General features: G+C 44.5%; 1 protein-coding gene across 8 annotated transcripts in view; it reads left to right on the top strand.

Moving 5' to 3' along the window:
• Nucleotides 1–25,571, top strand: part of PALM2AKAP2 (PALM2 and AKAP2 fusion) — a 335,810-nt gene that overhangs the window by 247,114 nt on the left and 63,125 nt on the right. The window lies entirely within an intron of this gene.

Raw genomic sequence — 25,571 nt, 5'->3', positions numbered from 1 at the left:
CTGATTGTATGAAATAGTGTGTACTTACTATAAAAACTATACACAAGAAGCTTTGAAATAATTCAAAGAAAATAAAATTCAAACAGAATCTCATCACTCAGTGGGAGTGCCTGGGTGGCTCAATAGGTTGAGCACTGGACTCTTGATTTCACCTTAGGTCATTATCTCTGCGTCCTGAAATGGATCCCTAAGCTGGGCTCTGGGCTCAGTGGGGAGTCTGCTTGAGATTCTGTCTCTCTCCCTCTGTACTCTCCCTTTCTTTGTCTCTCTCAAATGAATGAATTAGTCTTTAAAAAAAAGAGATATATAATCTTGAAAAAAAAAAGCTCACCACTCAGAGATGACATGCCACTGATAACATTCAGGATTTTTTCTTTCTAATATACCTTTTTAAATTGCCCCATTTTAGAGACATCATGCTGAATATTCCATCCTAATGTTTTTACTCATTTTATTTTATTTATTTTTAAAGAAAAAACATGAATGGGGGGAGCAGGGGAGGGAGACAGAGAAGCAGACTTCTGGATGCGCAGGGAGCTTGACCTGGGGCTCCATCCCTGGACCTTGGGATCAAAACCTGAGCTGAAGGCAGACGCTTAACTGATTGAGCCCCCCAGACACTCCTGTGTTTACTCATTTTAGCAAAGCGTTTTCACAGGTCACAAAATTTTAGTATTTTTAAACTTTTCACGTTAACATACTTTTAAATTTACAAAAGAATTACAAGAACAGAACAAAGAATTTTTGTTGTCCCTTCGCCAATTGTTAGCATTTCCATAGTGGCTTTCCCTCCCTCTTTGTATTCATGTATATAAATGTGTGTGAATTTATAAGATATATGAATATTATACACATATAATTTTTAATACAATTTTTTTCTGACCCATTTAAAAACAAGTTGCAGTCATCGTGCCCCTTCAGATTATTTTGTATAGTCCCTATGAAGTTTTTAGATTCAGGAGATTTGACATATGGTACTAATGTTTATTATAAATTACATTTTCAAATTTTGCCAATGTTCTTCAAAATGCCCTTTATAGCAATTTTTTTAGCCCTTGTACTAGGATCCAATCCAGGATTATTTAGATGTCATGTCTCTTTAGTCTCCTTTAATATAGAAAAGATCCTTAGACCTTTCTTTGACGTTGACATTTGTGAGGAGTACCGGCAATGTCCTTCCATGTAGATTAGTCTGTTTCCTACTCATGGTTATTAATAGATGCAAAAGATCCCACTGACATTTACTTAGATAATGGTTTATGTTGGATGGGTTGGTGGCTTCCAGATGTTTGCTTTTATAAATAGTAATATTGCAGTGAATATCCTTACACTTATATTTTTGTACGCATTCTTGATTATTTCCATCTAATAGAATCCTGGAAATGAAAATAATGGGTGAATTGGCATGGGTATGAAGACTCCTGAGACACACTTCCAAATTGCTTGGAGAAGGGTGTAAAACTGGCGACAGTAAAATCTCACAAGTTGCCAAATTAAGCTCCACTTTTGAAATTCAGGAATATAAAATAGAGCTGTGGAATATAATCTTTTTTAAAAAAGATTTAATTTAGGGATCCCTGGGTGGCACAGCGGTTTGGCGCCTGCCTTTGGCCTAGGGCGCAATCCTGGAGACCCGGGATCGAATCCCACGTCGGGCTCCTGGTGCATGGAGCCTGCTTCTCCCTCTGCCTATGTCTCTGCCTCTCTCTCTCTCTCTCTCTCTCTCTCTCTGTGTGTGTGTGACTATCATAAATAAATAAAAAAATTTTTTTTAAAAAAGATTTAATTTATTTATTCATGAGAGACACAGGGAGAGAGAGGCAGAGACATAGGTGGAGGGAGAAGCAGGCTCCCAGTGGGGAGCCCGAAGTGGGACTTGATCCCAGGGCCCCAGGATCACACCCTGATCCGAAGGCAGGTGCTCAACTGCTGAGGCTGAGCCACCCAGGCATTCCAGAGATATGTCTTGATATAGACCAGGCATCAGCAAATGCTTCTTACAAAGAGCAAACAGTTAATATTTTAGGCTCTCCAGGCATATGATGTCTATTGCAATTACTTGTCTCTGCTGTTAGAACGTGAAAATAGCCTTAGACGCTTCGTTAAACCAACAGACATGGCTGTGTTCCATGTATGGGAACCAGTGGCCACCAGATTTGGCTCACGTATCAACCAGCGATTTAGACCATCAGTGCATCTCTGGGAGGCAACATATGCATTTATTATATTGGTCACACAGGGACCTTCTTTTGAGTTTTTAGACATAGTGAACAATACTCCAGTAGCTTAGGCCTGGCACATAGTAGGTCCTTAGTCACTGCTTGCTGAATATATGAGAGCTTCTATCATTCTGTGTGTTCCTCCAAGTTATATTTTCCTATATTCTACAAAAAACGATCATGGTTTGTTTAGCACCAATGAATTTTTTATTTTGTTTTTTGTTTCACGTCGTTCTGAAATGACAGTTAAAGGAGATTGGGAATAGGGCTTCTATCCCCAAATGCAGATTAAAAAAATATTTTCAGGTATTTTTAGTGTTTATCATACATCAGGTTGTTATTTTATTTTTATTCTCTCACACTGAGGGTAATTTTCAACAAAAACTCTCTTTGGAGATTTAGACAGCTTTTGTTTTAATTAGAAAGTCCTCTCCCTTGCACTCTTATACTACTGTTGACTCAAATAATTAAAAAAATAATGGCTGAGGACACATTTGTTTTTTTATAAGTAAACTACCCCTTGTAATCTAGAAAAGGGCCTGCCTGTGGATACGCATGGGGTGTTTGCTCCAAGAATATTTCTCATGGTGTGGGGAATGGCAGCGATGGCCTCCTGACCCTCGGGCCAAAATACGTGATGTATCATGTACATGACTAGCTCTGCTTTGTCCATGAGGCTGTCCAATAATAGCAAACCCATATGACAACCAATTTTAGGAAACTTGTGTAGTTGATTTGAAATATTGCCCTGGCTAGTTCTACCTTGGCTGAATAAAGGTATTTTCTTTTAAAATCACTACTTTGTTGCCCTCAGTGGTTGTTCTCTATTAGCCTGCCAAGGAATGTTATTCCCCATTTGTAGAACTTGATGAAGTGCCTCTAAATCTCCTGGCTGTGGGCAACATTTCATCTGAAAGGAAGCAAGTATACCTTTCTGGTGTATAGTGAGGAGTGAGGACATGTAGCTCATTTTCATCTTCAAGCTGAGCTGTTAGGCGAATCTTTAGTCTCCCTGGGCTTTTCTAGAAGGAACAGTATGGAAAAGACGTGGGGGAAAAATCACTGTAATTCAGCCAATGAACAGAGCAGCACTGTCATCAGAGCACAGCAACTGCTGTGCATCTCTCTCTGTACTTGTTGCTTAGTAAGAGGGGGTGTTGACCTTCAAGTGTAGGGTTCCCTATCTCAAAAAGTATCTTTATTTTCTCTCTGCCACACCTTTTACAAACATGCATTTGACAGATACTATGTGCCAGGCACTGTGCTGGGTAGCCCTGGAGATATAAACGTGTAACCCGTCACCACTGTTAGCACGCCTGTGATTGGAAGGCTCCGTCCTAGAAGAGAAACCAGTGGTAGTCATGGACATTGATAGATAAAGGTCTCCAGTGTCTTCTGTTTTTCTAAGAGAAAGAAAACAGGGGAGAAAAAAACCCCATACATTCCACCAATTTTTTCAGCTCTGTGTTTTATGCTATTAGAAGATTCAAAAGAAATTGCCCATAGGGTTGGTAATTTTAGGTAATCAAAACCATAGAGGAGTGACGCCAGATAGGCTGACAGGTGGGAAGCACAGTGTAGAAAGTCTGCATGGCACACACAGTGGTTATTACGTGCCGGGAGCCCGTCCCTAGAGTGTTGTCAGACCCAGTAATTTTTTTTTTATCCCTCTGTCTATAAAAGCAGTGCCCACTGGTAATTTAGAATGAACTGCATAAGCCAAATATTTAAAGTATTTTGAGCTTCTTAGCAAACCAATGAACAGGAATTCAAGAATCTGTGGTTTGGGTGATAATACTTTATCTTTCCAGAGACTGCATGAAAAATGTCTATGCAAATTGAACGCAATAACTAGAAAGAGGGACTGCTTCAACCTGGTTATGCGCAGTTATTGCTCTGGGACTCTTACAGGAGGAATATACAGAGTTTAATAAATGTGAGAAGGTGATTCTTCTGATACTCTATTTGCTTGGTTTTCTAAAGCCTTCTAGAAAAAGTGTATTTTGGAGAATCAATCAAGGTAGTTCAAGTTGAAGGTTTTCCTCTTGATGCAAAGCCATGAACCCGAAGATCTCCCCGTTTTCTCGGGGAGATAAAAAAAAAATCATGACTCGCACCAGAGCATTTCATTGAGAATTATTGTTGCTTGCATTTTGGAATTCACACTGTTAAAAAGAGAAATTCTGGAAAGCAGGGGTGGGACGAGAATCGTGGTTTGCATGTTGCCTATAATCATGTATTTCTTTTTTTGAGAGCCTGTTTTTCTTGGCGGATTTTGGTCTTAAAATAGAGCACAGCATATTTATTCTTGGGCTTGGCAAGGACCAGCATTTTGTTTACTGTTTGGGCTAATGTTTTGTGGACACAAACCTTTTCATAGACAATCCCAGGACTGAAATGGCTTGTAAAAAGAGGTCAGCTCATCCAGGCCCCAGCACCCTTTCCCCAAGTGGTCTTTGTGCCAACAAGGGCCTCCTTGTCGCCTAGGTGTGCCCAAGTGACAGAAAGTTCTCCCTTCTCCTGAACTGGAATCTTTCATACTGACTTCCCTGCTTGAGCTTTGTTGTTGGGAGTTTCACAGAATCTGTAGTTTCTCTTTCCTGTGATAGCCTTTCAAATAAGAGAGATCCCAAGGACTGTCTTCACGCTCACTCCCTAACCCCTCAACCCACCCTGTCTTCTTCAGTAGGTTGTAGTTCCTCCTTGTATTTCTTTTGATAATTAAAAGCCCCCCTTCACCACTAACCTACACCTTCTTAATCTGTGGAGTCAAGAAACGAAACTGTGTTTAGTTCAGAATATCACTGCTCTGGCGCTTAATTTTATAATAATATTAATGTTAATATAGCTGAGGGTAGTATCTTACCATGGGAAGGTCAGGCTCTTAAGGGTGAAACCTGGTATAATACGAATCACCCTTGAAATCACATACAAAGTATGTGATGGAAAAAAAGTATAGTAAATGGAAACAACATGCAGTTTTGTGTCTACAGCCCTTCACAAAACTTCCTATCTCCCCGAAAGTTTAGAACTACTCATCTGGCCAGTAGAATAAAAGAAAAAAAAATCTTATCTGTGAAAGACTTTCACATAAAGGTAGGGGTTTGAAGACCCACACCTGCTTTTGCTCCCTACCAAACACGACCTCATTAAAGTGATATAAAGGAGGTTTGTTTTTGTTTCACTGTGGTCAAATGTAAGTAATATAAGATTTACCATTTTGACCATTTTAAAATATATAGTTTGGTAATGTTGAGTACCTTCCCCTTGTTGTATGACCATCACCACCACCTTCTCCAGAGCTTTTTCATCTTCCCAAACTGAGACTCTGTACCCAGTATATACCAACTCCTCCTTCCTCCCTCCTCTGGCCCCTGACAATGCCCCTTCTACTTTCTGTCTCTATGGATTTGATTATCCCAGGTACCGTGTATAGGTGGAATCTTACAGTATTTGTCCTTTTGTCCCTGGCTTATTTCACTTAAAGGAGCTTTTTAATTTTACTTATTTATTTTAAAGATTTTATTTATTTGTTCATGAGAAACACAGAGAGAGAGGTAGAGACACAGGCAGAGGGAGAAGCAGGCTTCCTGCGGGGAACCCAATGCAGGACTCGATCCCAGGACTCTGGGATCATGACCTGAGCCAACGGCAGAGGTTCAACCACTGAGCCACCCAGGTGCCCCCTAAAGGAGCCTTTTAAAAGGCACAAATCTACAAGTACCAGGATAACAGGAGAGGAGAGAATAGGAACAATTTTTGTCTCCATGCTGAAGGGGAATCCATGGCTAAAATATGGAGGACTGGCCTGTTTTCAGAATATCAAAATATTCCTGTATCTTTTATTGTCTTTTAAATGAGTCGTTTGGCTCTCAGCCTTCCCCAGTGACAGCTTAAGGTCCTGTTTTTTCAGGTCTGCAAAGTGTTGCCTTTTTTTTTTTTCTACTTTTGCATCTGCTTTCCATCTTCCAAAGTTGTATTAAAATTTTTATTTGTGGCAAAGAGAAGATCCTATAAGCTTTCAAGGAGAAAAATAGATCACATGCAAAGATCAGGAATCAGAATGGTTTTTGACTTGTCCACAGTTAACCCTGACAGCCAGAATGCCATGGGGCCATTCCTTGGTTATTCTGGAGGAAAATGATGTTAAAGCTAGAACTTTACATCCAGCCAAACTCTTAGTCAAATGTAAGGGTGGACTAATGACATTTTCAGACACACAGGTTTTCAGGAAGCAAATGGAGGAGGTGGCCCACTGAAATAAGAATAAACCAGGAAAGAAATGGAGGGAAGTGAGGTGAGGGGATTGTGTTGTGTAAAATCCATAGAACTATTAGACAATTTAAATTATATGCCTATAAAACTTTAATAGAGTAATTAAAATTAAAGAGAATCCGGGAAAAGGAGAGAGAAAGGTACCGAAGGATATGCTTCCGCAAAATGAGGGAGTAAATAACAAAGGCAGAAGGCATGAAGAAAGCCAAGGATCCCAATTCAGGGAGTGCCAACTGGAGTGTAGTGATCACTTAGGCAAGACAGGAACAGGACAAAGGAATGCAATGGAGCTGATAGACTTTCTGGTGAACTCAGCTCTTCAGAAAATCCATTGGGAGGTTCTGCAGACCTTCTGAATTTGTGGGAAGAGTTAATGATTTATACATAAAACAGCAAGAATTAGGGAAAATGAGGTAATTACTAACTCCAGAAAAAAAGCATTAGGCAAGAAAATGTAATGTACTTCTTACGTCAGCAGTATACAAAATTTACGTGATCCTAGTAATGTAAACAGTGAAGAGCAATTAACCAAAATTTGTGAAGTAAATAACAAGCGCTGGGAGAACAAGCAGAGGGGGAAATCAATGGGTAATGTCTAAAACTGGCAGAGTAACCCCACATAAGCATCTTAACTAGAAAATTTTGGTGAATATCATAAGAAATATCTAAAAATATTTGCAAGTGGTTTAAACCTAAGGAACAGAAAGGAGTGGGACAACTATTTGACAGTTTAACACTTAAACGACCACTTGATTTTTAAAAACTATTTGCGTGCTATGTACCTTGTACACTAATGAAGATATAAAATAATTGACATAGGAAAGCAACCTACATGCCACTGAGTGGACAATATAAAGGATCTTTAATGTTGTTAAGAGAGGTGTTTGTTGTGGTTATTGAAGGAGACGATGTTTGTGAGAGTACCTAGCACAAAGTAGGTGCTGGATTTAAATCTAAAGCAAGCACGTTTGACTAGACAAAGAGACAGTTCCTTGAAAAGCTACAGAGAATGACTTGGCAGTCTTTCCTGACCTTCCGAGATGGCATTTCTTACTGTGGCTGGTCATTGCTGCTGTACTGTGGGCATTGGGCTCACGACTCCACAGGTGTGTGTGCTTGCATGTGTGTGTGCGGATGCGTGTGTGCACGTGCATTAGGTTGTAAAGTCAGTCCAAATGACATGACTGTGTCAGCCTGTCTTTGGCAGCCATATCGCTTGTGGCCCAGTTGACACCATCAAGCGGTATGTTCCATCCATCTCCTATGTTGTGTATTTGTCTCAAGTGTTAGGCCCTTTCCAATTTCTTCACCATCAATATGTCTCTAGGATCATGAAAATCCTTAAAAAGCAGATAGTTATGTCACCCTTCTTCAAAGCCTCTTGCCCACTGCCTTGAGTAACGCCCCAAATTTTTGGTATTTAGGGTCTCTGTGAGCTATGGTTTCACCCTCCACCCATTTCTCTAGCCTTATTTCTTGCCACTCCAGGCCTCGCTTTTTACACTCCACTGAAGCCAAAGAAATTAGAGTTGTCTGTAAAGAGTTGGCCGTTACCTGCCCATGTCTTTCCTTTTGCTATTCTTCCTTTTGCTATTCTTCCTATTATTCTTTTTTTTTTTTTGGTTAAGATTTATTTATTTATTTATTCAGAGAGAGAGAGAGGCAGAGACACAGGCAGAGGGAGAAGCAGGCTCTATGCAGGAAGCCCGATGTGGGACTCAATCCCGTGTCTCCAGGATCACACCCCAGGCTGCAGGCGGCGCTAAACCGCTGTGCCATTGGGGCTGCTCCTTCCTATTATTCTTGCAGTCCCGACACCCAGCCCCCACCACCATGACAGTCTCAACTCTTCTATTCCCCTTGAAGATCTAGCTTACTTGGCCCTTCCTCCAGGAAGCCTTCCCTGAGCTGAGCCAAGTGTCTCCTTTTGTACTCTCATAGCATGGGTACGACCCCCCTCACAGGGTCCCAGAGCTAATGCATCATCGTAATACAGCTGATGTACCTGTCCCTTCTGGGAGGAAGTGAATACCCAAGAGGTCAGGAGTCTGTCTTGGTCAGTGCCCGGTCTCTGACACAGTTCTCTCTCACTAGGGCTGACACTAATCTTGTGGGTCTTCAGGGTTGCAGCCACTTGGTCAGAGGTGACTCTTCCCCTCTGTGAGAGGAACTTCATGTCAATTCCTGGAGGATCCCAAGGCCATGGCCTCCATATCTTCAACCTTGTGATCCTGGTTTGGAGGCTCCTTCACCCCCATACCACTTGAAGCAGAACTAGGTGCTAGGGACAATCTGTGGGACATAGTTCCATGAGTCGACATTCTGATGAAAGCAAGTTCACAACTCACTTGCCAAGATGCAGGGCAAGAAAGCACCTCGGCCAGGTGAACGGATTCATTCATTGACTCAACAAATATTGACAGAGTGTTTGTTCTGTGCCAGGCACTGTTCTGGGTACTTGGGAGGCAGCAGTGAATAAGAGGAGATGAGTTTTCTATTCTTGAAGACCTTCCAGTTCTAGAGCAGAGAAGCTAACCAGCCAAAGCAAACACAAGCAGAATCATTACAGGTACTGAGAAGGGGAGGCTACGTAGACGTGCCGACCAGGGGCTGGCTTCTCCGTGAAGGCAGCATTTGTGCTGAGTGATGAAAAGAAGCTGCTCAAATAAAGGGTAATGGCTACACCATCTAATGTGGTGGCCACTGGCCACACGTAGCTATTTAAATTGATTAAACAAAATTTAAAAGTTAGTTCCTCGGTCACAGTAGTTACATTTCAAGTACTCCATAGCCAACCTATGGCTGGTGGCTACCAAGAGAGAACATTTTCATCATCGGAGGAGTGTTCTGTGGGAAAGAGCTGAACTAGAGAAAGAACATTCGGTAGAGAGGGACCAGCAAGTGCAAAGGCCCTGGGGCAGGATGGCCCTGGTGTTGGAGGGGCCGGAAGGCAGTCATGGGTAGAGCTTGGTAAGCAGAGGGTAGGGACGGCACTGGTGAGGCTGATGTAAGCAGCAGGGGAGAAGGGGAGACTGGATTACTTACAGAGGGGCACATGGATGTTTTTTTCAAAGAACTGCTTCTTTCCCTTTCACTTCTTGAAACCAGGCATGAAGTCAAGATTGGTTGGGTCTGATAGAACTTTTAAAAGGACCATGAAAATGATGTCTGGAGATAATATTAAGTATGTGAAACAAAAAACAGCCCATGGAGAAAAAGACCTCTAATGAGGAATACAGCATGGATATAGCAGGTCCTGCCTCGGAGAGAAATTCTGGTTGACTCCAGTGGCCAAGGGCAGAGGTCACTCGCTGCCTTAGAAGCCTTAGAAGGAGGGAGCCAGCCAAGAGCACAATTTCCCCGCTCTTAAAAAACAGGACAATGTCTTTTAAATTCCTTCTTAACGTGGGTGGTTCCTCTTAAAAGTAGGATTTTGACTTTTGTGTCTTAAGAGGCTAGAATCGTATTCCTGTTTTATAAACCGGAGCATCTGTGCCTTGACTTCATTTCGGATCCCCTTTCACGAGACGCTTGTCCCCTTTTGCGCCCGCCTCTTTGCTAAACAGGTTTTCTTCCTCTCTTTGTAAGGGCACCTTTGTTTAAACCCATCGAGTTACTTGCCTTTACTGTAAACACAGTGTCCAGTGACTCTCCTTATTGTGGAGAGCCAGCAGGTTCACAGGAGGGGAAAAAAAAAAAAAGCCTTCAAGGTCACTTTCTGGTGTTGGCATTATAAAATAAGTCATCGTGACTTAAAAAAATAAATAAATAAATACAAGAACTCCACAGGGCCTCCTCGGGGTTGATTAGCCCATTACCATCGGGTTCCACCGACCAGCTAGCATTTGTTGAATCATAATTGATCTGATCACATGTAATCTGATCATTAGTAGCCGTGTAAAAATAAATACACTCGACTCCTGTTTCATTTGCCCTTGAAGGCTCTAGACGGCTCCAGGGTGCACCTTTGAGTCAGAGAAGTGGGGCCGGTTCACGTTGCAGCCTGTGCGCTTCCCAGGGTAGCGGCCACCAGGGACGTGCGTGCAGGTTGCCAGCCCAGTCCCCACTTCACCTGAAATGCTGTGACCTGGCGTCGGCGTTTTCGGCCCGAGGAAAGGGAAACCCGGCTGCAGCTTTAGGAACAGCTGGCTGTCGAGATCAGGTTGTAAGTGAGGGCCAGCAGGGTCATGATTGCCGCCTGGATGCTCTTCTCGCTCTTCACGGTAGGTCTCCCCGGGTCAGCGAGTGTTACTGTGGGGTCTGCTGCGTGCTGCCCAGGGAGCTGGCACCTTTGGGGCCTCAAACTCAGGAAGGCACCTTTCCCATTAATCTTCGGGGAAGCTACCCTGTTGAACTCAAGGCGCTGGAGTCACCCAGAAAGAAAAAGCACAACATCCCTGATGTTTCAGGCTCTGGAAGTTCTAAATAGCGGACGCTGTGCTTCTGTGGCCAAGTTTTCTTTAGGAAAGCTAAAGAAGGCTAAGGCCGTAACGGTGCTATTCTTCAGGCTCCAATTTTGTTGTAAATTATTTCTCTTTCCCTAGTAATTATTGTAATATCTCAGAGCCTTCAATGTATAGAGCATTTTTCTTCTCAGGGAGGCAAAGCTTAAGTAGAAATGCTCTCTGGGATTTTTACCTGATGATTTAATGCTACAGTCATTTCTAAACCAGTTGGTAATGGTGTTGGATGCATTGCTAGGAAACCAGGCATACAGCTCGCAAGCTGCGGAATACACGAAAGGTATACATGCTATGCTTTGACATCTGGTCAAGTTGTTTGCCACTGACCTTGAAGATGTTGGCAAGGTTGGTAGGCCTGGGGGGAAAGCTAAAGAATATCTTCCTTAGCGTGTGAGACTATTATGTGAACTCCCTTTCAGACCCACTCTGGCCCAGTTCTCTGGACCCCAGGGGTTTGGGGGCAGTTTTTGTATTTCTGTGTTTCCCTAGGCCAAGTTGAAGAGTATAGGGATGTGTATGCCGTCCTGCCTATTTCCATACAGAGACAGTGAAGTAGAGAAAGGAAGCATGAAGTTGCACACTTGAACTTCTTCAAGGTCATGATGATCAGCCCAAGGTCAATAAGGCTTTTAAAAAACATCGTTACTCGAGAGAGATGACTTCATTTTCGCAACTCTTTCAAATTTGCGCGTGCTGACGTGTCAAGTCACGTGTGGGATCTTTGCTGCTTTCCTGATCTCAGACGGCTTTGGGTGATTGAGACATGTATTTTTAAGATTTAAGAGATTCATTAAGATTTATTCACATTTTATAGGCACACAGGAGCACCCTTTTTGCTGTGCCGTACCCCATTGGGCTTTGGACCAATGCATGCAGTTGCAGATTCCACAGTCAAGATACAGAGCAATTCATTTATTCCACAAACCTATTTTGTTTTGAATTTCTGTTGGCATGTTCGGGTATCTAGTTTACTCTTACTTTTGAAGGTGAAGCCAAACCATTTTGTAACAAATAACAGCGTTTGGCACCTTCCACCCATAAGGTTGAGTGAGATGTTAGAAGCAAGCAATCTGATTTGCCGATTCTTTTCTCAAAGAGTCATAAATGGCAAAGTTGCACCATCTGATTAGTTGTTTCTTCATATTATACTAGTGGGTTAGAATGGCATAATATAATATTAAAATATATTGCATATATTAAAAGTAACTGAAGAAATTTGTAATAAGTACTGTAATTAGTACAAGTAATATACTAAAAATAAAAAACGTTAATTTGGGGGAGAGTTCAGGTGTATATATATATATATATATTTTAAAGATTTATTTATTTATTTATGATAGAGAGAGAAAGAGAGAGAGGCAGAGACACAGGTTGAGGGAGAAGCAGGCTCCGTGCCTGGAGCCCGATGTGGAACTCGATCCCGGGACTCCAGGATCGTGCCCTGGGCCAAAGGCAGGCGCCAAACTGCTGAGCCACCCAGGGATCCCCCATCGGGTGTATATTTTTATATAAATTAGGTTCTGGGGTTTTAAGAAAATTGAAATCCTACTAGACACAAGGATGCAGAAGTCAAGCTAGCTTATGAAGGGGAATTTAGTGGCTCAAATCACTGAAAGGTACAGGAGGAGAAGGCTTCAGGCACAGCAGAATCCAGGGGTTCAGATGATAACACCAATGTCCCTTTTCCCCCCACTCAGCTGTGTTTTCCTCTGTGGGCTCCATTCCTGGTTGGCTCTTTTCCTTTGGAATCAATATGAATGATTAACAACAGCTCTAAGCTTTTATCCCATTTTCTCAATTCCTTACATTTCCAACTAAAGCCTTGGAAGGGAATCTCATTGGCTCTGCTTGGTCTTCTTGCCCCCTGTGGCCCTGGAGGAAGGGGTGGAGATGAAGTGTAGTGTTCTGATTGGCCGGGCATGGGTCACATGCTCAACCCTGGAACTGCCACAGGCATCAGCGTCCCTAACCCATAAGGCACAAGGGTATAGTGGCAGAAGGGATAGGTCTTTCAGGGAAATTGAGGGACAGGTACATCAGATAGACCAAGACAGCGCATGTTCTCTATAGAGAAATTCAGGCAATGTAGGCAGTTGAATTTTTTGAAAATCGTCTTTATAAACATCTACTGTAGTCTGACCTTCCAAACCAGTAAAAATGTTTGGGATTGATTGATTGATTGACTTTTTTTTTTTTTTTTTTGAGTGGGGACTTGCAAGATGCTAACCTTTTACTGGATGTGAGATGTAATCATTTTGGAAAAGAATACTGGAAATTGAGTGGCTAGGGGACTGTGCTAAGTTAGGGTGACAGGACATAAGGAAAACGTGTTCTGTGCCTATCTATGAGGAAAAAGCCAGGGAGGAAAACTCTAATATGGTTTGGCTCCTGGGGCATCAGATAGGCCTGGTGGGGGGAGTGCATTGCAAACTGATTAACTTCATACCATTCCACTGCATAAGGAGTCAGTTTGGCAGACATTGTGAAGTCACCTGTCTGAGCTGGTTCCTGGGGACAAGAAGGTGGCTAAGACAGGATCTCAACCTCTGAAAAGTTTACTGTCTGGTTTTGTTTTTGTTTTTGTAATTGTGACAAGATAGACACAGCATAAAATGTTACCATTTTAACGTGCAAAGTATTATGCTTTCCCCTATCATAATATACGTGGGGATCTGGATTGGTGAAATTTGATGAAAAAGAAAAGAAAAATCAGAAAGTAACAATTCTGAGATCAGAAATAATGACTCTTGATTAGTCCAACTACTGGAAATTTTTCTTCTTTTGCCAAGCATCAGTGAAAGGCAGTGAGTGGCTCCGTCTTCCCTGGGTCAAAGGGCTGCCAGGAATTCTCAGAAAATCCTCTTCTCAAGGAGAACTCTCTGAAAACCATCTAAGTGTCTGAATGGATCCTCCTGAATACAGCAGGGGGGTTACCTATTTGGTTATTAAACGCTGCAGACCGAGAGGACACTGCTTTGCACAATCCTGCTAGCTGTGAGTTCCACGGGGGAGAGTGCAGGAGAGGAGACCTGCCTTTAACTTGAGCTGCTTGTGTTTGGGTTGGTGGCATGCCTTAGAAACAGAAATGAGCCAGTCCTCCCTTCAGCCACTCCAGGCTGCCCCCATGAGTTTCCTTTTTACCCTGGGATTTCATATGGACCCTGAGCTATGAAAACAGATCACATATGGCCTGCTGTCAAGCATGAAAATAGCCTTTTTGTTCTCGGGGAACTGCACAAAGCAAGTGGGAGAGGGAGAAGAAACCTTTTTTTGAGCTTGAAAATACTATAATTCTTCGAGTACCCCCCTCCCTGCTTTGCTTTTTTGCTCCGGGTTGAATCACAACTTTCACCATAGTAATAAATAAGTGGTGGCTGTTAAGTCTTGAGCTCCCAGGAAGGCCACTTGTCCTATGTTGGGGCTGGGGCTGGAGGTGGGATTGAACCTGCACATCTCTAAATATTCCCCTCACCTTCCACACCTCCCAACCCCCCCCCCCACTGCCATCAACTTAACTGTACAACACTATTCAAACCCCCAAATCAGTGAGCCTGTGACAGCTGAAGGCACATGTTTGAATCTGATTTCCAGTAAGAGTGGAGCAGGCTGGGAGGTTTCATGCTGCTTCTCCTGTGGATGGAGGGTGATGTGTTTCTTCTTGGTTTATTGGAATCAATTCATTCTTAACTGCTTTCAAAACAAAACTGCAGCGTTAGTGCCAGTTTCAGGTCCAAGGGCCCCTGGCGCTAGTTGGAGATGGCTGATGGGATCTCATTATTGACGGCCCCACAGGCACCTGGCTCTTCCTTTTGGCTAGCCTAAATGGAGACTTTCGGGTGGTTCATGTATAATGCATAGCAGGCAATGTTCTTTCCTGGCTGACTAGCCAGTCATTCATTCCACTCTGTGTCAGGTGCTGGGGACTCAAAAATGAGTCAGATGCATCCCTGCATCAAGGGATGTACAGCTAGCAGTCTTCCTACTACTTCCTGGAAAAGAGACATTTTGGTCCAAGACAGCAAATTTGTCATCAACATTGAAAGGAAGTCTGCCGATATTTTAGTGTTTATTCATAGCATTAATGACGTAATAAATAAGGAACTTCACTATGTCAGACTCAATAGAATCACAGAATTTTCAAACTGATTGAGAATGCTGGCTCTGTATCTGGACGGCTGGGATCCAAACCTCAATGGATTTTTCTGTAAAATGGGGTAATAATCATTCATTTCATACATTTATAAGGGGGATTATGTGAATTAATTCACAAAAAGAGTATTCAGAATACAGCCTGGCTTTTAAAGCCAGGTTACCTTTAAAATACCAATTCATTCATTCTTTAAAAAAATGAGTAGTGGCTATGGTTGCAATAAGTTTATTAATATTTTAAAAACCACTGAATTATACACTTTAGAAGAGTGCATTTTCTGGTATGTGAATTATATGTCAATGTAGCTGTTTTAAAACGAAAATGAATGGGGTGCCTGGGTGGCTCAGGCGGTTTTAAGTGTCTGGTTCTTTTTTTTTTTTTTTTTTTTTTATTTACTTTATTTTTTTTATAAATTTATTTTTATTGTGTTCAATTTTCCAACATACAGAATAACACCCAGTGACTCATCCCGTCAAGTGTCCCCTCAGTGCCGGTCACCAATTCACCCCTCCCCGCCTCCCCCCATCTACCACCCTTAGTTCATTTCCCAGAGTTTAGAAGTCTTATGTCTGTCTCCTTTCTGATATCTCTCACACTTTTCTTCTCCCTTCCTTAAATTCCCTTTCATTATTATTTCATTTTCCCAAATGAATGAAACTTTACACTGTTTGTCCTTCTCCGGTTTACTGTGGCCAAGGGATTCAAAAAGGGTTGTTTTCCAGCGTTCTCCTCTGGATTTGATGGAATCTTGTCTCACATTTAGTTATTTTTCATTTATTTTGAGTTTATCTTTGTGTATGGTGAAGAGAGCTGGCTCCAGTTTCGCATTCTTCTGCATGTGGATGTCCAATTTTCAGCACCATTTATTGAAGAGATGTCTTCTTCCAGTGGATCGTCTTTCCTCCTTTTTTCGTCATATATTAGTTGACATAAAGATCAAGGGTCCCACTTCTTGGGTTTCTCTATTCTGTTCCATTGATCTATGTGTTGTTTTTGGCCAGTCCACACTGTCTTGATGAACACAGCTTTGTAGTACACAGAAATCTGGCATTGTGATGCCCCAGTTTACGGTTTATTTTTTTAAAAAATTCCTGGCTGTTGGGGTTTTTTCTGATTCACACAAATCTTAAAAGAAGTTGTTCTAAGTCTCTGAAGAAAGTCCATGGTATTTTGTTATGGATTTGCATTATACGTGTAATTTGACCCTGGGTAACATTGACATTTTCACAAAGATTAATTTATGCTCAATCCATGTGCATGGAATATTTTTCATTCTTTGTGTTCCTCAATTTCTTTCAGAAGTGTTCTATGTTTTTTTGGGTTATTTTAGAAACCATTTGAATGGTAAAATGGTTCTCTAACCTTTTATTTTCAGGTTTAGGTGTCCTTCTGTCTAAACTGAGTATCTTGTTTTTTTTTTAGGTAAAACAGCAAATAGATGGGTTCTGCTTTTTTATCCAGTCTGAAAACCTGCGCCTTTTGATGGGGTCATTAAGCCCCAATCACGTTCAGAGTTACTATAGACAGTTATGAGTTTAGTGTCATCTTGATATTTATTTTGTCCTTGTTTTTGTGGATTGTTCCATGAACTCTCTTCTTAAGGGGAGTTTTAAGAGTCCCCTTAAATCTTCTTGAAGAGTGGTTTGGAGGTCACATATTTTTCAGTTCCTGCCTGTCTTGGAAGTTCTATAGCTCTCCTTCCATTTTGAATGATGTGGCCTTGCTGGATTAAAGTATTCTTGGTTGCAGGATCTTTATTTAGGACTGAATATATCCTGCCAGCCCTTTCTGGACTGCCAGGTCTCTGTGGAGAGGTCTGCTGTTACCCTAATATTCCTCCCCATGAAAGTCAGGGAAGTCTTGTCTCTTGCTGCTTTAAGGATCTTCTCTTCTATCTTTGGAATTTTGCAGCAGATCACTTTTAGTTGTCGAGGTGTTGAACGGTTTTTATTGATTTTAGGGGGATCCTCTTATTTCCTGGATCTGAATGCTGTTTCCCTTCCTAGATTGGGAAACGTTTCAGTAGGATGTGTTCAAATACATATTCTGGCCTCTGTCCCTTTCGGCGCCTCGGGAATCCATTTCAACGTAGGTTTTTCCTCCTTAGAGTTTCATTTATTGGCTCTTAATCTGTCTTCATGGTTCTTTAATTGTTTATCTCTTTTTTCCTCGTTTCCCTCATTGCCAATCAACTTGTCTTTCTATGTCACTCACTCGTTCTTCCACCTGTTAACCTCGAGTTAGGACTTCTAGTTTTGGATTGAATCTCATTCAATTGATTTTTAATTTTGCCTGATTGGATCTAAATTCCTGCAGTCCTGAAGTCTCCTGAGTCTTAATGCTTTTTTCTAGAGCCACAGTAGCTGTAGAATAGTGCTCTGAATTGGTCTTTCTGGACATTGAAGTGTAATCCGATTCTGTAAACTCTGTGGAGAGAGACTGTTTCTGATTCTTTCTTTTGAGGTGAGGTTTTCCTTCTAGTATTTTTTCTCAGTGCAGATTGGCAAAACAAGTTGTTATTGGAAACACGGGGGAGTATCACTGGTCCGTCTAGCTGGTCTTCTGGGGGAGGGGCCCCTGCTAGTTGCTGATTCTCAGGTGTTAGCATTGGGGAAGTGCTTATGCCCTGCCTGCTGCAGGGGCACAGCGGGGGTTGTTACCCCGTGGGGGCCCCCAGGAGGATCAGCTCGCAGTTTGCTATGCAACTCTGGAGCCTGGATTCAGCCTCGCGAGGAACAACGGGGCTCGGGGTTCGGTTCTCCGTCCGCGTGCCTGGAGGCTCCGGGGGCGGTGGCGTGATATGTCAGCTCGGGGCAGGCGCGTCCTTGCTGGTCATGGGGCCCTCCCGGCCTCTGCTGTCCAGGGGGAGGCGGGATCCTGGGCTGTCTCCCGGCGCCCTTGTGATCCGGGGCCCTTCGTGGTGGATTCGGCTCCGCCTGCAGCTCCCTCCCTGGAGCGCGGCTCCCGAGCCCTCCGAGCTGCTCCGGCTCCGGTCCGCTGAGCGGTCGCTGAGCCTTAGTGGAGCTCGGAGCCTCTCCTGCGCTCGCAGGTGCCTGATTAGTGTCCCCGGGAGCCGAGTGGCATCCCCGCCCTCCTGGGTCCTGCTCAGGCTCCCTGCGAAGCCCCTTTCCGCGCGCCGGGAGGTGGGCTGCTCTGCTCCTCGGGACGGGGACGGGGCTCTCCTGTCCTGGGGTCACTCGCCCCGGCTCAGCCCGGCTCCTCGCGGGGCCCCTCCCCTCGGGAGGCCTTTTGTTCCTTTATTTCTTTTTCCCCGTCTTCCTACCTTGAATAGAAGCGCGGAACTCTTCTCACGGTAGGTTTCAGCTGGTCTCTCTTTACATCTCAGGCCGAATTCGTAGATATTCAGGATGATTTGAAGGATATCTAGGTAATTTGGTGGGGACAGGTGATTTGGGGACAATGCTCTTTTCGCCGTCTTGCCCTCCCTCCTAAGTGTTTGTTTTGATTTCGGGTCAGGTCATGATCTCAGGGTCCTGAGATGGAGCTTTGAGTCTGGCTCCACGCTCAGCAGAGAGTCTGCTTTGAGATTCTCTCTCTCCCTCTGCCTCTGCCCAGCCCCTTGCTGCGAGCACATGCTCTCTTTTTCAAATAAAATGAGTCTTTAAAAGAAAGAAAAAGAAAGAAAATTAATTGACTATCTATTGTGTGCTGGACACTGTCTTTTTTTTTTAATTTATTTATTTATGATAGTCACAGAGAGAGAGAGAGAGGCAGAGACACAGGCAGAGGGAGAAGCAGGCTCCATGCACCGGGAGCCCGATATGGGATTCGATCCCGGGTCTCCAGGATCGCGCCCTGAGCCAAAGTCAGGCGCCAAACCACTGTGCCACCCAGGGATCCCAGGACACTGTCTTTTTAAAACTGACAAGTAAGTGACTTGCTCAAGGTGAGTGAGTGTCTAGAGCTCAAGTCCCCTGGGACACAAGCCAGGCTCTTTGCAAAATGTCAGAATAAAATGAAGTCTGCGATTCAGATTGGAAGCTGAGGTCAGCTTCCTAACCAGACCTTAAGGAAGAATAGTGGTATGACCTAAGCACCTTACCTTTCTACCTTTACCAGCTGTTTTCAGCAGTTCTCCCTACCTGCCACATACCTCTGAGTTTTCCAGACCTCAGACAAATATATTGTAAAAACTTATATAGTGAAAGGGAATATAATATAAGGGAAGGGAGAAGAAATGTGTGGGAAATATCAGAAAGGGAGACAGAACATAAAGACTCCTAACTCTGGGAAACGAACTAGGGGTGGTGGAGGGGGAGGAGGGCGGGGGGTGGGGGTGAATGGGTGACGGGCACTGAGGGGGACACTTGACGGGATGAGCACTGGGTGTTATTCTGTATGTTGGTAAATCGAACACCAATAAAAATTAATTTATTAAAAAAAACTTATGTATAAATACACTATGGAAAATATGACAACATCTCCCCATCCCAGTTCAAGATACAGAATGGTTATTTGTATAGTTAGGTTTTTCAGTTGAGTTATTGCTTTCAATTCCCCAACTTTGACACTTAGGAATTTAGAGCTTTCTTTCTTTCTTTTTTTTTTTTCTTTTTTAAAGATTTTATTTATTCATGAGGGACACACAGAGAGTGGCAAGAGATATAGGCAGAGGGAGAAGCAGGCTCCCTGCAGGGACCCTGGGATCACAACCTGAGCCAAAGGCAGATGCTGAACCACTGAGCTCCCCCCAGGTGCCCCCAAGAATTAGACCTTTCTAAAAGGAAGGAAAAAAAAAAAGAAAAAAGAAGAAATGAAAGGAAGGAAGGAAGAAAGAGAAGAAAGGATTACCTTCCTATTGCAAGACAGGGATAGTATTTAAAAATCACCCTTACTTAACCACCACGACCCAAAACTAATAATACAAATTTTGTCCTTATGGTGAAGAAGGATCTTACTGATTGTTGAGATGTCCTAGCCAAGTCTAAAGAAGCTAGAATGCATCAGAAGAGAGAAGTGTTTTAAAAATAAAATGGCATAGTTTCTCCCTGCTGGATCCATCTATATGGTCATGGACATCATTAGGTCCAGAGCCTATAGCCTTGGGATCCCCTCAGCCTCCTGCTTTTTCTCTGCCATATGCTTCGTTCTGGGGTTTCTTCCTTCTCCAGACATCTGGTATTCAGGATATGGGAAAATGACTTCCCCTGAACTAGTGAAATTATGGTCACTAGTGAAAAAAATGGCTCATGTTTCCAGGCATCTATGAATGAGATGTTTCTCTGAGTGTCCTGAGCAACTCTCACATGAAAGGAAACACGAGGAAGTACAAGCTCTCAGCTCATCCATTTCCCCAAGATGAACGTGAAGCGCTTCTTGCTTCAGTGGCCCAGACGTCCCTGCCTTTTCCTAGCAGATGGGCAGCATTACCTCACTGCCATTTAATGAATAGGTTTGCCCCCGGCGGGATGGAATTGTGGCGGAGGCTATTATGAAATCTCATTTGCTTTGCATGAATCCGTTCAGGAGTCCCGAGAAAACAAAATCTGAAACCTGAAAAATGGTACAATAGGAACTGTAACCTACAGCTCCCTGTGTAAATCCGATTTGCCCTGAAACTACTCCGACTTGGCAGGTAATAATCATAGTAATTTTGCACTTCTGTGATGGAGAGGGTTTTTAATTGAATTCCATTTCTTGAGAGTAGGAACAAAACCAGTTGTAAATACCTTTTGTGGCTCCCCTCCCTTCTCCCTCCCTTCTCTCTCTCTCTCTCTCTCTCTCTCTCTCTCTCTCTCTTTTTCTGGGACTGTAGCATGTGGGGCATCTAATTTAGCTCTGAAAGCAGATACCTAGAGGGTACTGGGGAGGGGAAGGGGGGATGGTAAGGAGAGAATCATTCAGTTCACACGCACACAACACACTTGAGCATTTTATCAAGAAAGGTGCTAAGCACCGGGTAGTAGGTTCCCTTCCTCAAACAACCTTAGGCTGTTTATAAATCTGACTTTATCAAGGGTTCGACGTTTGACCTCGACCGAAGCTGAGGTTTGAAAGGGTATTCTGGGTGGCACTGGGCCCACAGACGTGGCGAGCACAGGGCTGCTCTTCTAGAACGGAGAGGCAGTGGTGGAGAAGGCGACGCAGCGGCCCCCTGCCCATCTGGGAGGAAGCCCATCACTGTCCAGTGTGTGTCCATGGACTTGGTATTCCCTCAGTCACATGAGGAAGCCGAGGCAGCTTATTGTAAGACCCTATGGAGTCATTTAATAAAAAACAGGTTCGGCTTTTGGTTGGGGTGATGAGGTGATACCCTCCAAAGCCCTCCATAGGCTGGGCGTGGGGGGTCCTGAGAAAGGCCATTAGAAATGTCTGGCTTAATTGTTCACTCCTCCACTGTGTCCCAGATGGGACAAGGGAAGCTCCTGTGCTAAGAGAGGCATCTGGCTCTGTTAGGCAGACACTCCAGGTTGCCCCCTGGCCCCTTGCAGGCCACAGGGGCACTCTTGCAAAAAAGCAGAGCTGTTTTTAGAGTCTGTGTCAAGGAACGTTTTCTAGAAATCCTCCTGAATGACTAGAAGGATCCCTGCAATGCCCTCAGACTGGGCCCTTGACAAGAACACGCAGGGTTGGCCTAGGCCCTCCTCAGTCTGGGGAGAAGTGGATTTGCCCACGACCTTGAAGACACTAGTCTGAGGACTTGCTGGGAGGCCGGCAGCCTCTGCCCAGCCATTGGAGGAAGGTGGGCGCCTGGAGACCATCCCCCGAAGCCAAGCCATGATGCCTCCTGGCATCCACATGATGTCCCACCAGACTTTTCCCAGAAATCGAGACTAGAAGAAATGTGAATAGGGATCCTGAAGAACACTTTCCCCCCAGTGGAAGCTTCTGGGTGCTAACAAACCTCCCCCGGGTAGCGGAGGCCCATGCTGTGGCTCTGCAGCTTCCTAGTGGATGTTGGGCCCCCCCTTGAGCTTCTCTGCCCAGTTACGGAGCAAACCTCGCTAGAAAGGAAATCTTAAAAAAACAAGGCACGTGGGATGCAGGGTTGGCCCTGGGAGCTTTGCCAGGGCACTTAGGGTCCCGCATCTTCTGTTTCCCTATTGCTCTGAGGGCCAAGGCTGTGTGTCCAGAGGTGGGTCCCTTAGGGCCAAGGCTGTGTGTCCAGAGGTGGGTCCCTTACTCCTCTCACTGCATCGGGAACACTTGCCTGGGTGCTAACCCGCTCCATGGGTGTGCCAGAGAGCCAGGCAGGGTAGGAAGTCGGGACAGTGCCGCTCAGGCCTGCAGCAGGGTGAGGCCCACGGAGGCTGCTCAGGCCTAGACACGGCCCGTGGGCGCGGAGAGCGCCTCTGCCTTCCTCTGCCTGCAGCCCCTGGGCAGCTGCTTGCTATTCATGGTCCCTTGTCCTTCTGGAAGTGCTGTGCAGGTCCTGGCCTCTTGCTGGGCAGCCTGGCAGATCGCTGGCCCCCAGGGACCCGGGGGGGGTGCTTTTCCAGATTCTTCCTACTACCGCTACCCTCCTACCGCCGTGACCGCCCCTGCGCGCCGGGCTCCCTCGGGGCGTGTTTCATCCACGGTCTCCTTTGGCACAGCGCTACTCGGAGGGCCGTCCGCCCATCCCATTTTCACATGAGGACACTGAGGCTCAGAGAGATCCAGCAGCTTGTCCCACACTGGGCAGGTGGTAGGTAGAACCAGGATCCTTTTTTTTTTTTTTTTAAAGATTTTATTTATTCATGAGAGACACAGAGAAAGAGGCAGAGACACAGGCAGAGGGAGAAGCAGGCTCCCTGCAGGGACCCCGATGCGGAACTCGATCCAGGGACTCCAAGATCATGCCCTGGGCCAGAGGCAGGCGCTAAACTGCTGAGCCACCCAGGGATCCCCAGATCCAGGATCCTAGACCAGTTTGGGCTGGGTGCTGAAATCGACACCCTTCCTACCCCTGCAGTGCATTTTGCTTCACATCAGCCCCCAAAGGGTCCTAAGTGCCAACCAAGCGCCCTCCAAAAGCAAGAATATCCTCCTTAGCAGAGGAGTGCCTAAAGGAATCAGGCTTACCTCTGTATTCTTCTTCTTCTTTTTTTTTAATATTTTCTATTTTTTTTTGAAGTAGTCTTTATTTTTTATTTTTTTTTATGATAGTCACACAAAAAGAGAGAGAGAGAGGCAGAGACATAGGCAGAGGGAGAAGCAGGCTCCATGCACCGGCAGAGGGAGAAGCAGGCTCCATCATGCACTGGGAGCCCGATGTGGGACTCGATCCCGGGTCTCCAGGATTGTGCCCTGGGCCAAAGGCAGGCACTAAACCACTGCGCCACCCAGGGATCCCCTGTATTCTTTTTTTTTTTTAAGATTTTATTTATTTATTAATGAGAGACACACACAGAGAGAGAGGGGCAGAGAAGCAGGCTCCATGCAGAGAGCCCGATGTGGGACTCAATCCCGGGTCTCCAGGATCACGCCCTGGGCCGAAGGCAGGTGCTAAACCGCTGAGCCACCCAGGTGTCCCTTACCTCTGTGTTCTAGACAGAATTGGTTGAACTGTTAGATACGACATGTTTGGAAATAATACAGGGGTTTATTATTCTGTATTAGAGTATAGGCTTTATCAAGTGAGAGAATACATTTTCCATCCACTGTTATTGGCATCACATATTTGTGTGTGTGCGTGTGTGTGTGTGTGTGTGTGTGTGTTATCTCCAGGGCTGGAAGATTAGGAAGATTAACATAAGAAAAAAAAAGATCAGATGTGCAAAGGTAAATAAATTATTTCAGGGCTGGCTTCAGATTCACTGTTTATGGAATTGGAATCCTGAGGTGCTTGGACCACAGCTCTAGGAGGCCCTGGGGGGCAGCAGGGGCACTGCCAGGATTTCATGCCCTGATCAGACTGCTGGCTTTGTTGAGGGGTAGCCAGAGCAGCAGGCCAGGGTCAGGACAGAAAGCCAAGACTTGGCTAAGAAAATGATATGTCCTTCCCTGCCCCTGCCCTCCGCACTTTAATCCTTTCAGTGACCCATTGGTCTCAAATACTCTCAAAATTAAGATCTGAATCATATATATATATATAAATTTTTTTATTGGAGTGTGATTTGCCAACATATAGCATAACCCCCAGTGCTCATCCCGTCAAGTGCCCCCCTCAGTGCTTGTCTCCCAGTCACCCCGTCCCCACGCCCACCTCCCCTTCCACTACCCCTTTTTCGTTTCCCAGAGTTAAGACCTGAATCTTACATGGTCTGCTCCCATCCACCTCTCCAGACTTTTCCTCCCCATCCCGGTGTAGAGGAGAGGAAAAAAAATGCTTTTTCCTTTATCCATCTTAGGTTTCTTGTCTAGGGTCTATCAAAATAGACTGACAAAGGAGAGTAACAGAGGAAAACAAACAGGAGTTTATTAATGCATGCGCCCTCTGTGCATCTGCATACACATGGGAATACTCCGTGATGAATAACTCAAAAGGGTGGTTAGAACTTGAACTTGTGTCACCTCTTAGCAAAGTGATTAATTTTGTAGAGAAGTAAGACAAAGGAAAAGGACTGGGAGTTTCTAGGGTACTAAATAGTGGGAAGGCAAACGTGGGGAAACGAATGATAGAGAAGCAAGGTGTGCCAGGTACATTCTTCTGGTGCCAAGTTTGGGCTGATGAGAGTCTAGAGTCATCTCCAGTGATTAGCCTCTATCCTGCCAGGTAGAGAGAAGAAGGGGGGACACCTTTACACATTCAGGCCCTGTTTTTAGGCAAATAGAGTGAGAGCAGAGAGCTTTTCTTTTTTAAGGTTTTATTTTTAAGTTATCACTACACCCGCCAGGGGGCCGTGGACTCACAAGCCGGAGATCTGGAATTGCAAGCTCCTGGGGACTGAGCCAGCCTGGCACCCCACCGAGAGCTTTGCTTGTATCTGCTGCATCTCCATTCCATTTACCTCAAAATAATTCTTTTTTTTTTTTTTAAGATTTTATTTATTCATTCATGAGAGACACACAGAGAGAGGCAGAGACACAGGCAGAGGGAGAAGCAGGCTCTATGCAGGGAGCCCCATGCCGGACTTGATCCTTGGACTCCGGGATGACACCCCAGGCCAAAGGGAGGTGCTCAAACACTGAGCCACCCAGGCGTCCCACCTCAAAATAACTCTATGTAAGGTGGCATATTTTGCTTTAGCAGCCACCAAAGCCACCTGCCATTTTTGTCCTTGCTTCTCTAGCTCTTAATTGGAGGCCTTTCACAACAGCCTGGAACAGTCTTCTGTTCTCCCTCCACCTTCATCCCCCTTCATGGCTTAGCAAACACCTTATCTTTCAGATAACAACTTATTTGTTACTTCCTCCCAGAAGCCTCCCCTGACCTCCCCCGACCAACCGGCTCACATTCCCCTGTTAGAGGCTGTCCGAGTACTTTCTTTCCATGCACTTCTCACAAATGCAACTCTACGTGTATTTGAGATCGGAAAGGATCTTGTTTTCCCAAGACAGCGAATTTCCAGAGGGCAGCTC

Source organism: Nyctereutes procyonoides, unplaced genomic scaffold (assembly GCF_905146905.1).
Source record: "Nyctereutes procyonoides isolate TBG_1078 unplaced genomic scaffold, NYPRO_anot_genome, whole genome shotgun sequence".
Lineage (NCBI taxonomy): Eukaryota > Metazoa > Chordata > Mammalia > Carnivora > Canidae > Nyctereutes > Nyctereutes procyonoides.
Note: the sequence above shows the minus strand (reverse complement) of the source record. Positions and strands in the feature narration are given on the sequence as shown.